Here is a 12,466-nt window from a genome sequence, read left to right on the forward strand (position 1 = left end):
ATTAATTACTTGTTACCTGATGTAGAAACAAGCAGCATGGTGTCAAAGTGGTTAGCACTCTTCCCTTATTTCTCTGGTAAAATTATAATTTCCAACCTATTTCTTTTTCACTATCCATTTTCCTCATTTCTGGGTACTACCGAGGCATGCAGGGTATGTTAGTAGGTGAATCCAGACTAGCAAGGTGTGATTTGTATGCAGTTGTACCTGGGGAAGGAACATGTCTCATTAATTCTTGGTCCTTCACGTATGCCTGATAGTTTGCAGTTTCACATAGCCCTGTGGAAGAAGGCTGCTACAAGAATATGACTGGGCAGTTCACTCCAGATTCTCTGTACAAAATGTATTTCTTTCTACTGGTGAGCACAAATTGTGTCTTACACCTTTTAACAAGAATTGTTGTGTTCTTGTGGGTTTTGAAAAGTTCACCTAAAGTATTTCTTCTCCACCCAGAATAGATGAGATGGACCTCCATTAGCATGCTAGATTAAACACTGCATTAAACAAGGAATTCCATGGTACTGGAAATTACAGCAAAACTGAAGATGGAATCCAAATTCACTCCTAGCAATATGGGTATCACATCGTCGGGTAAATGAAAAGGACTTTGACAGATTTTAAATGATAACTAGATGAGATATTGGAACACCGAAGGATTCTTTAGTCTGCAGATGCGTCACTGCCACCTTCTGAGACCCATAAACAGATATGGTACAGATATATTTTAATATAATTAATTCATTATATTATATAAATAAATTGATTATAATTAATATAATTATAATTTTATTTATTATTAGAGCCACTTCTGTGATAAAAACCTCACTGATTACAAACGTAAAGCAATCTGGTGGCAAACTATAAAAGCAGTCTAAAAAAAGTCTTCTGTCAGCAAACAAGAAAATCCAACAAAAAATTCAAAGTGCTGAATTTTTTCAAGATATCAGCTGGGAAAGTGCTTTAGCATTTAAACTAAATATAACTGCAGCTCCTTATAAAGAGAGTCATGTGCCTGACAATATGAATCAAAAAATCAATACATGAGTCATTTTCCTTACATTAGGAATGTTATATATAGAGATTCTAGTATAGTTATTTGTAAGACATGCAGTGAAAAGGTTTTCTTCTTTTTCTCTCAGTGCAGTATAATTGAGCACTTTGAAAGCTCACCAGTCATTTGTGACCCTTCTGCTCACGATGGAGGTCAGGCAAACTACAGGAAGCTTTTGTTCTCAATATGTGTCATTTTTTTCTTATAGAGCCTTTAGTTTTTAAATAGCCGAAATCTACAAGTGGGAGTGTTAGGAAAGAACATTATTTGTTATTGGTCAGCTCTAGGCTTAACCCCAACCCCATTAAGAGTATAGGTGGTTTCATTTAGAGAAAGGACCTGCTGGGTAGGGCTGTTCATAGTGAGGCTAATCAGTGCAGTGGTTAGCACAGGTCCACCTTTCTGGGTTTGACTTCCAGCCCGCCCACAGTCTCTGTGGAATCTGCTCTTTCTCAAACGTATTAACATTTGACTTTTCTTATTTCTCTTATTTTCTTTCCACATCACAAGGACTAGTTTTAGGTTAAATGGAAGCTTTACATTTGTTCCTTGTGGATTTGCCTTCTGATGGCTTCTTTCAGCATTGTTGACACAATATTGGTCTAGCACGAGTATAGCAGTGTGTATGAATGTTTCCTGTGATGGAATGTAGAATGGTTCTGGCTTACTCACTATGCTTTGATTGGGACTAAGCAGATTTGAAAAGTGAATATAACTAGAAAGTTTTGCCAACTGTAAAAGAGGCAGGGTATGGACCTATTGTGCTTCATGTTGAAATCTGGGGAACCCACAACGATTTTGTTGTGGGCCATCAACTACTAGAGGTCTGTCATATTCTAATAACAAGATAGAAAATGATGTATGGGAGGGCTAAGCAGCCTGTATAGTTTTATACATGGCACAGGAGTTTTCGGGTAATGCTTGGTACTTAGGGTGAAAGTAGGCAGCCATTAGAGGTCTTCCATGCTTCATGTGGTTTTGTGGGAGAGAATTACAGATTGGGTGGCAACCAGTGTACGTTTACCTGACCTGGAAATACAAATAGGAGAACCAGAGTCGTTGCAGGTACCTGACTCTTTAAATGGAATGTTTGGCTTAGGAAGCAAGGGTATGGTCCATGGGATAGGACCTAGGACTTTACAGAGGCATTTCTAAACCAAAAAGTTGTTTTGGGAATTGTTCCAGAAGGTCCCTCAATTGGGTAATAAAGCTGCCCTTGACTAGAATGTCTATGAGCTTAGAGTTGCAGGAGAGAGGTGGGCAAAGCTCTTTCTAATAGGGAAGTAGTGTGGCCAGAAGTGGCTCAGTTAGAGGGAAGTGGAAAGTTAGTTTCTTGTTTTAGGGGCTTGTTCGGTATATTTTGGATGGTTGGTCAGAGATTCAACCAGAGAAGGTAGAGATGGTTTGAAACCCATTCCTGAGGTTTATTCATTTCATTTAATTTCTGGTGATGCTCTGCATTTTTTCAATTATTTTTTCATCTGTTGTGTTAAATTTGAACAATAAAATGTTGTATTTTTGTTTTTGGTACTTTTGCTGGAGAGTTAGCCCTCAATTGCATTATACAGTATGTGCCATATAATTAGAGTAGCACTGGTGCCTCTCTAAAATCATAGATTCTGGTCCTGACCCAGTTACATCTTTAAATGTTCTTCCAATGTGCATATGTTAGGAATTGTTTAAATTCACCAAGTGTGAATGTGAATGGGTTCTTGACTGTGCCCTGTATTCAGGTAGCACCCTGTCCAAGGATAGCTCTGAATGCATGCCTGACATTGCTGGGATGGCCTGTGACACTGAATGTTCTACATGACATCGTGTACATGGAACAGATATATAAGCTGCATTACCAAACAATTTATTTTCCCTTTATATGATTGATATTTACTTTGAAATTAAATAGCAAATAATCTCTAGTCCTTTAATAATTTGTTCTTTTCCAAACATGCAGAATTTTTCACTCATTCAAATTAGATTTTCTTACATAATGCATCAATCCAATTATAAATTCTACCTCGCGTGTCTGTGGTTGACCTGCCTCTCAAAGTGTCATTGTAAATCACAAAGCAGGGTCTCAGAGGTGCTGATTAAGCACTGATTGGAACGCATTATTTTTTTGACTTTGTCTCTTTGATTTGAATTCCAGACTTTTATTTATCTATTTTCATAAGGGATCTGCAACTGATTAAAGGCATCTGTTGGAAATTCTTGCCACATCTAGCGAGTCTGCCCAATGTGGTGTTGTACAATATTTCACCCCATTTAACACTGGTATTTTTGGAAGAGAAGAACAAGTGCTACTGGAAACCATCATATGGCAATGGAACAAACTCAAGAAAGTAACTGCAGGAGAGCACATCCTCCCTGATTTATTTTTGATTAATGTATAATGAGGCCATTTGTATTGATCAGAAGAAGCTGAGTGCTTCAGAGAAAAAGCATTTTCTGACCTTTGATTTATGCTGCATTGGGAGTTGATGGCTTTTGGGTGAATGACAGCATTGCGTCTGTTTTAATAACATTTTAGTTCAATGAAGCTTATCCTAGCAGGAAATGATCCAGATGTTTACATGACTGCTTTCCGTCATCGAGTTTGTCTTTGAGGCTGAAGCTATTGTGTCATATTCAGAGGAAGAAACTACAGAGTTGCAGTTTTTTTTGGCATTCATTAAAGAGTTACTGATTAAAATAATGTGCTATTTTGTGCTGCTTGCTGGGTGTTTAATCTGGAAGTCCTGTTTTTCCACTGTTATAGGCATTCTGTTTCAGGAACTACCGCCAATGCAATATGGTTAGTCATGAAAGTCCTTTTAGTTTTGAAAAGCAGAATGATGTCATCACTTTGTCTCTTTTACAAACAAAAGGGTGCATGACTATAATTTCAAGAATTTCTTTACACATAATAGTTGTAATCTCCTCAGTGTAGGTCTAATGTAATATTAAAAAATGTACACCTTGAGAATAGTTTTGTGACCCCCTAATGTGTCTTTGGCTCACTCAGTCGTCTAATTTACTTCCATCAATATTGCACTTCAGGCTTATCTGTGCACCACAGGGATTCGGGCAGAAACCAGCTCTTAAGCTTTAATCACCAGCATCCTCATCCAAGCAGGGTCACTACTGAGTCAACCAGTTAACACCATTAAAGACAGTAAACTGGTACACCCAGAGAAAAACCCAGACATTCACAGAGAAAACGTGCAAAGTCTGCTCAGGATTTCAATAAACACAGTGTCCTGGAGCTGGGAAGCAACCATTGCACTTCCTACATTTTTTTTCCTTTAGCATTTTGTTTTCAGAGGGGTCATGTGAAATCTATATAGGCAGCTGTGGTACCCATTACTCACCGAGCCTTAAATACACCTATGCTCACAAAAAAAGAGCAATACAAATAGAAAGAGCATTCATATACTTCTGAAATAAATGCTAAAAGTTATGAATAAGTAGCTTGTAATAAGCATAATAGCCAGCTACAAATGAATACTAAACAAGTTTTCCATTATCTTCCATCCATCCACCCATTATTCAACCCGCTATATCCTAACTACAGGGTCACGGGGGTCTGCTGGAGCCAACACAGGGCACAAGGCAGGAAACGAACCCTGGGCAGGGCACCAGCCCACCGCAGGGCTGTCTATTATTTTGTTTTCATTAATTGAAACTAAATTGATACAAATGTAGGGCAGCATGGTGGCGCAGTGGTAGCGCTGCTGCCTCGCAGTTAGGAGACCCGGGTTTGCTTCATTTGCATGTTCTCCCCGTGTCTGCACTCCGGTTTCCTCCCACAGTCCAAAGACATGCAGGTTAGGTGGATTGGCGATTCTAAATTGGCCCTAGTGTGTGCTTGGTGTGTGGGTGTGGGTGTGTCCTGCGGTGGGTTGGCACCCTGCCTGGGATTGGTTCCTGCCTTGTGCCCTGTGTTGGCTGGGATTGGCTCCAGCAGACCCCCGTGATTCTGTGTTTGGATTCAGTGGGTTGGAGAATGGTTGGTTGGATACAAATGTTCAAAGGAGGAGAAGACGACCCCGGGGTTATACAGTCAAGGAAAACAAACAATATACAGAGTGTCTTGCCAACATGTTTCAGGGCTAAATATGTCCTTCTGGGCACAGGGCTAAAATAATGACAAAATATTAAAAATGCAAGTGCACAACAACAAAAAATAACACAATGGAGAATATTATGGAACGGAAAGGTCTGTGATACACTTTGCATATTTATAGCTAGAGATCCAAAAAGGGAGAAAATGAGTCATGTGTCTAAAGATATTTTTTTTTATTCCTAACCGCTCGACAACTTGCCAGGTGTTATCATCAGATGAAAACGGCTAGACATACAGGAATCAAAGGCAATATATAGCTGATTGGTCAGAAGGTGTTGGTCATAAAGTCTTTTTGTTATTTGGATATTCTTCTTTTTTAGCCTGCATATGCTGGGTTCAAGTCTAAGTGTCTGTTAATGGCATTTTCTTTTTTTTGTTTGAACAATTATTGCACACGTTCTGTAAATCCAATAAACTTCATTTCACTTCTCAAATATCACTGTGTGTGTCTCCTATATGGTATATTTAACTGACATTTTTTATTGTAACAAACAACGATTTATACAGGAAAATAATGACTATTAACAAGGTTGCCCAAACTTTTGCATCCCACTGTACAAAGTTACAAAGTGCCTAAAAAAATACTGTATACTGTACATCTTATATGAGCATACAGTACATCATTAGAATAGTGTATTACCACATTCCCAGCAATGGAGGCTAGATAAAATGATAGATGTAAATTAAGCAAAGAAATCAAATCCTGCCCTGGTCAGTGGGAGTGGTTTGCATATTCCCCATGCCCACAATGGTTTTTCTTCCATATCCCAGAAGCATGCATTTTAGGATTACTGGTAACTCTGATTTGACTAATTTGAGGAAATATTGATGTTTACCAGCCTGTGCCCTGCTACAGGCTAGCACACTGGCAGGAGTTGGGTATTGCCTGTCATGCAGTATCACTGAGATGGGTTCAGGCTATCATGATCATTGAAGTGCAATTGCTAGATGGTTAGGTAGTTATATATAACAGGAATATTAACAATATCTGCACCATAAACTTCTTACATGCTTTTTATTTTATTATAAGGATGTGGCAGAGTTGTGACTCAAAATTAGAATGAGCAGTTTTGAGAATGTTATGCCATATTAGGTTGCTAGTATATTTTTCTTCCATATAGCATACTTTGTAGTGTACTAGCCAATCATGCCTTATGTATTCTACTTAACAATGATAATAATAGAGAATAACCCAACCAAAAATCATTCACAAGTGCAGCACATTCCAAATTTTCCTTCCACAATGAATCTGTAAGATTGCAAGGATTATGTGTCTACTAAATGACCTGGTAGATGAAAGCACAGTGTTTGACATAGTTAATTTAGACACTTTCTAAAAACCTTTGCTACAGTGCCGCAGTAATTTTAGAAAGTGGATCCTAAAATAGCAAATAGTAGTTTTATGTTGGTGTTAATGTTTGACACTCAACTTTACCTTCATCTAGTCAGGAGAGCCACTGTATTGCCCTTATCTTTAGTATGTTGGGACAGAGCACCTATATCCATCCATTCGTCCATAATGAAACCTGCTTGACTGATTCACTGAGAGCCAGTGTCTATCCTGGAAACACTGGGTGGAAGGCAGCAATAGCCTGCACAGTTCATTTTCATGCTTATACTTGCAGTCACTCGTATCGGGCCAATTTAGTGGCGGCAATTAACCTAATGCACAGATATTTTTAACACTTTTAATTTTGAATGTAATTAAAATGGCCCATTGGGACAGAGTTTATTCTGCAAATCTGTATTGTGTTAAAATAAATAAAACTGTTCAAAACTGACATTTTAACCATGTAAATCTGAACTACATTGTCTAGGGTGACATTACTGGAAGTTATTTGCTCTTAACTGAAGTTCCACTTTCCCTAGGAATGTGAATAGTCCCACTCAACCTCCGGTACATTATTGGGTTTGGCACTGAAGTTGTCTTAAATGTTTTTGTGATACAGTATGAATGACTCCCAGTAACCAAAAACATGGACATCTATAGCCCAGCTGTCATGGTTGTGACCTTACCAGGACAATGCACAGTGACCTCAAGTTTAATAGTTCCAGTGTGTGAGTGCAGGCTACATGTTTATCCTTCTGTAACGCTTGAGTTTAGGACAGTCTTGCACTAAGCTAAGCCATCAGTAATACACCATATGAACTTATGCCCTGTCTATGGTAATAGAAGGAGAGTAGCATTCACAGTCTTAATATTGCCTACTGAATTTATTGATGAATCCTAGGCCAGAGCTGATACCTTATACAAGTAGAATTGCACATTTTTGTAACACTATAGTCATATTTTTACAGTGTAGATTAAATGACATTTGGACCCATATTTTTAGAAACGTATGTGTCCTGCAGATTAATTTCCTTACATAAAGCTACAATTTCAGTAGTAAAACACTGATAGACAACTCGTATAACAAAATAAAATTATCTCCATAGAGCACAATTTAGTGGAGCTCATAATCAGTTGGCTTCTAACATTTTACTATTCTTAGAATTTTGCTATTTTGATTTGAATTGAGTGATTTGTTTTTGAGTCTAAATTCACAGGCTCACATCCTGGCAAACAAGCAGTCAAAAATACACAGACACATAGATAGCCATCACTCTGAAAGTAATTGGATTTTAGTTAAGGTGGCTTAAAACATACATTTTCTGAAAATTGTATTTTTAAAATTTGACCCCATCATAATGTTTTCTGTATATGGTGTATGTAGGTAAAGTAAAAAATGAGCAATCCAACTTCTGCCCCACCCCACTGTCCTAGCAATATAATAGTTGATTAGTTGAAACTAATTTTATGAATGCCTAACTTTTCCCAAAGGTTTTTCATAGCAAATGTGCTCTATTCACTGGTGACCTTTTTCAGCAAATATTTTCCTAGAAATTGGCCTGGAAGATTACTTAGACATTTTTCCCCATCTCCCTGTGATACTTTACAAGGCCAGCATGATAACACAGAGCTGTAGCAGCCATGCACAGAACTTTCATCAATGCATACTATAACATCATTGCCGATCTACGTTGAGCATGTGTGATGTTACCACACCAGTTACTTTAAACTTGTAAATTCTTTGGTTTGATGGTTTCAAGTTCCATTTTTAATGACTGCATTCATTTTTAATAATGCCAGTACATATGCTCCACTTGTGTTACTTGTCTTGCAGGTGTTCTGCAGCACAGTTAGCTTGTCTTATTTTTCTTGCCACCTTACATTTCAATATGATAAGAGACAGGATTGCGCTATATGCTGTACTTTACTTGACTCTGCCAATGCATGTGCTACAGTAATCTTCTTAAGAGCTGTAGCTGATCACTATTCTGTATTGTGGTCTTTCTGGGTGTATTCAGCTGAGCAGGCATTATTTTATATAGCACCTTCCAGAGAATAGAACTGATAAAAAGCTATTTTTATTGCTCCACTATTTCATTATTGTGCATGTAGTATCTGTCTTATTTGTTTTTTGTGTTTTTGTAGCATACATTGTTGAGTAAGTCATTAGGCCAGTTGTAGAATATGAAGGTGAAAATTGGGGATTAAAGGGAATGACAACCTAAAGAAATCATACTGCTTTTGCTAGCTTAGGTAGTGAGGGAGCTGGACAAGGTGTTTGCAGAAAAAGGAAACATTATAGAAAACGTGTTGCCTATTCAAATGGTTGAGTTATTATTAATAGATTGATTTTTGTGTCCTCTTTAGACAGCAGGTGGTCCCATTTACGTCGAATGCATTTGATGTACAGAAACTGAATGTGGTTCAGAATGATTTGCTTTGTCATGCTATAACCATTTTCATTTCCTTTCACATTTAAACAAGCAACCCATTTTATAAAGCCATTTCAGAGCACATTTTGCAATATTAATTCTTTATTGCTATTGTATAATAGCATCAGGTGCATGAAATTTATTTGTGGGAAACTCTTTTAAATAAATAGTGAATATAAATACACAGCATAAAGACAACAGTAATTTTAATTTCCCAACACAATGAAACTTTTAAGACGTATCCTTTAAATTCTTTAGCATTAAATGCAGTTTAAAAAAACCTGTATTGCATCTCTCTTATGAAAAAGACTATAAGGCTAGGATGTAAAAGTAATAGCTGTCACAGTAATGTGACAGGCCCTGGTTGTGATGGTCTTGGCAGCTATTTACCGAATGACTGAGTATTGAACAGTGGATGGGTGGAATCCATCATGAGCAGATAGAGTGCAATTCTCATATATTCCTTTGCAATTGAACCACATGATGACTTGATGAAGGGCATACTCTGAGTCACTGGTAAGGGCAAAACTGGCAACCTTGTGATTTACACTTCAAAGCATTCACCATAAGACTAGACTTTAGTTACAGGGTCTTGAATGGCCGCCATCTGTCCTGAAGGCTTTAGACACAATGCAGGAACCTGACCTGGAGAGTGGGATTGTCTATTATAAGGAACTATCAGGCTCATATCCATTCTCACATTGTCAATCTAGAGATGTGGAGGAAACCAGAGTTCCCCAGAAAAAGCCTACACATCCACAGGGCTAACATGCCAACTCCAAGAAGACACTGAAGTGGATATAATTATAAACCAGGACTCTGGAGCTTTGTGGCACAATTTAATTTTGCATAACTCTGTTCACTAAGTACATAGTCGGAGTCCTTACACATATTTACAACTACAGCGCTCCAATAGTAAATTATTAAGCCATAAAATATTTTAATACATAAAACAAAAACCATATTAAACACACAATAAAACAAATCAGGCTTCAATGATTAATATAACCAAGTCTTGACAATGTAAAGTCCTGTTTACACTATAACTGAGGTAACTGCTGTTCCACCATGCCACTAGGTGAAAATTGAAAGTAATTATTTTTAACTATTATTATTAGGAACATTTTTAACCTACAATATTTAAAAGCCTTTTTAACGTTGTGCAAAATGTGCAAACAAAAGCAGCTTGCATTTTAAAGTCAGAAGATAGGAAATGACATATGAAAAGAAAAATACATTCAGACCATGAAAGGCTAATAATGTGTGGCAAGGAAATCAATAGGAGACCAGTAAAAAAATCAGAGGCTCACATCCTCAATTAACCAGATGTCAATGTTGCCTCGGTACTGGATGTGTTCCACGGCGGTGTGTCTTATCAGCGTAAATCAGAAGTTCAAGCAATTTTAGCCACTTCAGAATGTCCCCTTTCTGAGATGCACCACAGTTGATTATTTTTATGGTGGAGAGCCACAGAACACTGGTATTGAATTTCCCGAAATTGCCTGTTACCGCCTTCAGAAACACATGTTCATCTGTGTCATGTATAAAATGGATGTGGATCCAAATTCTTGTATTTTTACAACTAGGCATCTTCCTTGTCAGTCTTCATTAAGCACATCTCCAAACAGAGTGTTGTAGGGTGCTTTCCAAACAGATGGTTTCTGCTAGAACATGACAGCCTGAGCTGAAGTTGAAGTGACATAATTATTCCATGTCGTTCTTCGTCTTTCCATTTTTTATTCCCTGTTTTATTTATTTATCTAATTTAATGAGTTTTACTACAGTACAACCATTACATTAAGGTGACTTCTGATTAGGCACAACGCAGTGATGAAGCGATCACTGCTGTTTCTTCCCTGCTTCAGAGCAAAGCTTAGAAGCATGGCGAGAACATAATTTGTGTAAATTTTGCATGTTCTCTCCATATTCGTGATTCTAGTTTCCTTGCGTATCTCAAAGATGCAGTTTGCTTGCTGATCCCAGTGTGAGTGAATAATCCTGCTCTGGACTGGACTGGTATCCTGCAGGGAGTCTTTGAGCCTTCAGTGTTAGATTGCAAGGGGAATGGGTACATTCCTAGTTGAAAAATTTCTCACAAAAGTAATCTCCAAATTTCTGTTTTCTTTTTTTAGAGGCCTTTATTTTTTTTTATCTGCTGACGCTTCATGATTTTTCTGTCTTCTCATTTTCATCACATCAGCAATTTAAAATATTAACTCACGTGAATAAATCCTGAATATGCACTTAGAATGTACATCAAAAAGCTTTTCAAAAATATCACAGAGAGAACATAAAATAGTGCTAAACACTTTTGTTAGTACAAGCTGCTTGATAATTGATTCTCCCATTGCACCACTGCTTTAGATTTACAGTATGAAGCCATACCGTGACACATCTGTATAATGCTAGAAATGATTCACAAAAAGATTTTTTTACACTGATGTTGAGAATGTAACAATTATCATTTTTCATCTATATGATGTGTGACTTGGTAATCAAGGAGGCTTGCTGCTCTTGACAGGAAATATTGAAGAGCTTTAATAGGTTCGGCTATCGCAACATTTCCTCTTCAATTAAATCTGCCTGTTTAAAGTAAAACACATTAACTGCACCTTCATCATTTTAAAGGAAGCATTTAGTGCACCACCTTAAAGAAAACCATATAATTACAGTGCTAGATTTAGGATATTAAGCTTTACTTTGATTTTGTTTTCTATTTTGTTGATTGTAACCGTTAACAAAGTGGAGAAAATGCACAAAAATAATAGTTGTCTGTTTATTGTTGTCTGTGATGCTAAAGTTTGTCTGCACTTGGGCACAACCCAAAGGTGCAGTTCCCAGTCTGACTGGTCAGATGTGGAGATGGGCACACACTTTCAGATGTTATTTCTGCATCAGTGCTATGAGAGCCCTCTGGGACCCTGATGTGTGTACGTGAGTGAAACTAACAGATTTTGTGTATGAGAGAGAGAGAGAGAGAGAGGCACAAGAGCACTTTAATCTAAAAGCAGCCTTTAAAAACTAAATGTATTATAGCTTCATTAATATTTAGCTTCTGCTTTTAATATCAAAATTGTATGAAATAATCTTTCATTTGAGATTTAGACTTTCTGTCTGTACCAATTTATGCTTTGACTTTTCACTCATTTTTTTAATTATTAGCTATTGAATTATTTTATTTTAATTATCTAAATATCTACCTCCAGAGGTGTCATAAATAGACATAATTCCACATTAGCTTTTTTTTTTCCTTTTTTTTCTCTTCTAAATTTTAAAATGTTAACCTTTACTTAATTTAAAATGTACTTTCAGCAGTTCCACAAATAAACTAAATGTCATTTTAGCCTTTACCTGTCATCTTTGTTTTCCTTGTTTTATTTTAATTAGTTTCTCCTCAAAAATACCAGTTCTTCAATTTGTCAGATTATGAAAATTCATATCCGACAGTCTTGCAAATTGACTACATTTCATGCTAACCTTTTGTTGTCAATTTTTTAATTCTATTTCATCTCAAAAATGTGCAGTATAAATAGACAGTCAGTCAGTTATTT

At 37.0% G+C, this 12,466-nt stretch overlaps 1 protein-coding gene across 2 annotated transcripts in view; it reads left to right on the forward strand.

Annotated features, from left to right (window-relative positions):
• The window catches only part of LOC120527714 (serine/threonine-protein phosphatase 2A 55 kDa regulatory subunit B gamma isoform), a 272,015-nt gene that overhangs the window by 189,503 nt on the left and 70,046 nt on the right, over window positions 1-12,466 (forward strand). The gene's annotated exons all lie outside the window — the stretch shown is intronic.

The sequence above is a fragment of the Polypterus senegalus genome, chromosome 4, assembly GCF_016835505.1.
Source record: "Polypterus senegalus isolate Bchr_013 chromosome 4, ASM1683550v1, whole genome shotgun sequence".
Classification (NCBI taxonomy): Eukaryota; Metazoa; Chordata; class Cladistia; order Polypteriformes; family Polypteridae; genus Polypterus; species Polypterus senegalus.